We start from the raw sequence: 4,320 nt of genomic DNA on the forward strand, positions 1-4,320 counted from the left end.
TGACTGTGGGCAAGTCACTTAACTTCTCTGTGCCTCAGTTCCCTCATCTGTAAAATGGGGATTAAGACTGTGAGCCCCACGTGGGACAACCTGATTCCCCTATGTCTACCCCAGCGCTTAGAACAGTGCTCGGCACATAGTAAGCGCTTAACAAATACCAACATTATTATTATTATTATTAATTGATAACTGCTACTCCCGCTGCCAGGTACTAGACATGCTCAAAACCTGATAAAATATCAAACAATAAATTAATAGCAATGATAATTGACAGTGATGTGCAAATGAAGGAAGACAGCATATATTGGGGATGGGGGGAGTGATGGGGAAGAGCAGGAGGACAAGATGGGAGCCCAAGTCAGGGAGAGCCACCCCCCCACCTAGTGAAATTGCCATCCAAGACTCAGAGAGTTGGGATTTGGTGGCAGAGGTTGAAGGAGTTTGGTCCAGCTCTGGTATGACCCAGCTGTCCAGCCGGCCTCGGACTGCCAGCCTGGTCCACACCCCTGAATTCCACTCTCCCCTGCCGAGCTCCTAGGGAGAAGCCCCAGTGAGACCCAGCACAGACTAGCAGAGGCTATACGGGACCCAGTCCCAAACCAGTTCAAATCCTAACATCTGACAACCTATGGTACCCCAACAATTTCACAGAGAAACCACAATTCGCTGGCCCCCTCGGAGGGAGATTGTAGTAGTTTAATAAAGAGAAATGTCTGCCTCAGCCATGATGACAACAGTTTTAGCATCGGCTCAGGCCGCAATATTTTCTCACTTCATTCTATCGTATTTATTGAGCACTTATTGTATGCAAAGAACTGAACTAAGCATTGTAAGTAGTATTTATTTTTGTTCACTTTCTGCCCCCTCTGTCCTGGCTGTTTAAAAACCAAGTCATTCATTTAGGCCACTAGATTCACTTCCAGCCCCAGCAGACAGCAATCCATCAATCGATTGTCTTTATTGAGCTCTTACTGTGTGCTTAGCACTGTCCTAAGTGCTTGCGAGCATATGATGTAACAGAGGACATCTTCCTAAGATTGCCACATGAGCACAACTCAAATGCAGGTTCAGAAGAAGTTGAAACCAGGAAGATTTCTAGTAGGCACTAGTTATGTCAACTGTTCATTTAAATAAAGTCAGATCTTTGCAGAGGGTCAGCATGATATTTTTTGATTTAACACCAGGGTGGACAGATTGAAAATGTCTTGCCATTACCTCTCTCATTTAAGGTGCTTAGGGTGGGTTGCTTCTGGGGGTGCTCGGTAACATTCTGCCATCCTTCGCGCTGCAGGTCAGGGTGACTTGGGGAGTGAAGGAATGGGGGAGCCAAGGCGCCCACCAGGGTGGTGGGTCGATCTGCTGAGGGAGCAATAGGGAGCCCCTGGAGATAGCAGGAGCAAGTCGAGCTGAAGGCAGGATGGCTATGCTACCCGGGCCCTTGCACTAAAGGTGGGGAACTTGGGACTGGGAAGAGGGAGGGGGGCCCCAAACCCACCAGTTTCCAGAGTCGGGGATGGGGCCTGCCTTCCGCTGGGCCCTTCCCTCAGTGAAGGAGCCTTACAGGCCCTGAATCTAGATGATGAGCTTGTTATGGGCAGGAATTTGTCTCTTTTGTTGTTGTGTTGTACTCACCCAAGCGCTTAGTACAGTGCTTTGCACACAGTAAGTGCTCAATAAATACGGTTGAATGAATGAACAAAATCGCCCCCACCCTTCACTACTGCTGCCTGGACTCTGTCCTCCACACCTGTTTCCTATATACCTATGCATGCGTACACATAGCTGTTCTATCAATCAGTGGTATTTACTGAGCTCTTTCCGTGTTTGAGCACTGTACTAAGTGCTTGGGAGAGTACAATACAATAGAATAGGTAGACATGATCCCTGCCCTCCTTCTTATTAAAAGCTGGAGCTACTAATGAGAGAGCCTATCCATACATGTAGATGTGACTGAAAAGACTGACACTTGACTGACACTCCATTCTACAAAGGTGGTTTTTGCTATCCTGATCAGTCAGTCAATCAGTCATGTTTATTAAGGACTTAGTGTGTGCAGAGCACCGTACTAAGCACTTGAGAGAGTACTGAGTTGGTAGACCCGTTCTTTACCCAGGGTGAGTTTATAGTCTAGAAGGGAAGACAGATATTAATATGAATAAATTAATTACATTAATTACACATTGAATGTACCTAAGGATATAATCATAAATGCTCTGGGGCTGAGGAAGGGGTGCAAATCCCAGTGCGAGAGTAACGCAGAAGGGTGTGGGAGGAGAGAAATGAGGGCCTAGTCGGAGAAGGTCTCTTGGAGGAGATGAGCTTTAAATAAGGCTTTGAAAGTAGGGAGATGTGATTGCCATTTTCAGGGATTGTAACTCATTTCAATCTGCCTTTAGTCTCTTCAGTCATGAAGAGTCACATGGCCTGTCCTCTGTTATTGCCTCCCAGCAATCTGCTACTGTACCATGTTGTTTGAGTCTGATCTTCTTTGGGTCTTTAAAATGCTTTTTTTGCCCTCCCTGCACCTTATACACCTCATTTCAGTTCACCACCCAGCCAGAGCTTACATATCCTGTTGATGTCCCTTCCCCTTAAATGTCCTGCCCAGCAGAGAACTGTGTTGTGATGAACACTGCTTCTCTACTGGTGATCTGTGTTCTGAGACCTTAGCGTACTTTGCGGTTTGTTTATTTGCTTTTATGGTATTTGTTAAACAAACACTAGGTGTTAAGCATTGTTCTAAGGCCTGGAGTAGATAGTGCTTATCAAATTGGTTACAGTCTCTGTCCCACCTGGGGCCCACAGTTTAAATTGAAGGCAGATAATTTAATCCCCATTTATTGAGAACCAGCTTGGTGTAGTGGATAGAGTACTGGCCTGGGAGTCAGAAGGTCATGAGTTCTAATTTCCCCTCTACCACTTGTGTGCTGTGTGACCTTGGGCAAATCACTTCACTTCTCCATACCTCAGATATCTCATCTGTAAAATGGGGGTTGAGACTGTGAGCCCTACATGGGACAGGGACTGTCCAACCCAATTTGCTTGCACCCACCCCAGGGCTTAGTACAGGGTCTGGCACATAGTAAGTGCTTAACAAATACCACAATTATTATTATTATTCAATCATATTTATTGAGCACTTACCATGTGCAAAACACTGTACTAAACACTAATCACTTGTATACTTAATGTGTAATTATTGTTATTAATTTATTCACATTAATATCTGTCTTCCCTTCTAGACTATAAACCCACCGTGGGTAAAGAACAGGTCTACCATCTCTGTACTCTCCCAAGTGACATACCTGAGGCCCAGAGAAGTTAATTGATTTGCCCAAAGTCACACAGCAAGCAATTGGAAGAGCTGGGATTAGAACCCAGGCCCTCTGACTCTTAGTCCAGTCCTCTTTCTACTAAGCCATGCTGCTTCTCTGGCTGTTCTGCCTCATCATTCGCTGCTGTGCTTGGTCTGCCTATGTCACAGAGAAGGCCAGATGTGCCTTCCCTGACCATTCCTCGTCGTCAGCTTCAAATGCGGCAACTTCAAAAGTGAGCTTCTAGCCATCAATTTCAACAGTGTGTCCCCAGAAAAGAGTGTCTGAGCCCCAAAACAGGATATTGTGAGGAAAGGAAGGAGTCAGTTGTCTAAAATACATGGGGCATATATTGGACCAGATAAAGTACAAGGTTAATTTGGAGAATTGAGGTTTTCTCTTTTGTTACAGTAATCAAATCATCTGTAAATAGATTGACATGCAAAATGAAAAGGTTTACTTTCACAGGAGGTGAAGAGTCATAGCTACTGTAATACCGTTCTCCGGACTCTCCAGAGCAATGTCGAGTGGCTGCAGTCTTCCTTTCTACCCCTGGTTCCCACCATTTGACAGTGACTCTACCTATAATTTATTTCAGTGCTGGTCTCTTCCCCTAGATTGAAAACCCTTTGAAAGCAGAAATTGTGCCTGTTTACTCGGTTGTACTTTTCCAAATTCTTAGTACAGCATTCTGCACACAGTGAACACTTTATAAATACTGTTGATTGACTGTTGCTCTTGCTCTTAGATGATGTCACAGTAAAGATCTGGATCTTTCAGCCCAGCACATAGCCCAGATAAATCTAGAGTTGCATTTTCTAGATATGTGGGGACCAGATTGGAATGTTTTGGTTATTTCGTTATGGCATTAAACATTTATTATGTGCCAGGCACTTACTAAACACTGGGGTAGATACAAACTAATCACATTGGATACAGTCCATGCCCACATGGAGCTCACAGTCTTGATTTACATTTTACAGATGATGTAACTGAGGCACAGAGA

This window comes from Ornithorhynchus anatinus, chromosome 1 (genome assembly GCF_004115215.2).
Source record: "Ornithorhynchus anatinus isolate Pmale09 chromosome 1, mOrnAna1.pri.v4, whole genome shotgun sequence".
Classification (NCBI taxonomy): Eukaryota; Metazoa; Chordata; class Mammalia; order Monotremata; family Ornithorhynchidae; genus Ornithorhynchus; species Ornithorhynchus anatinus.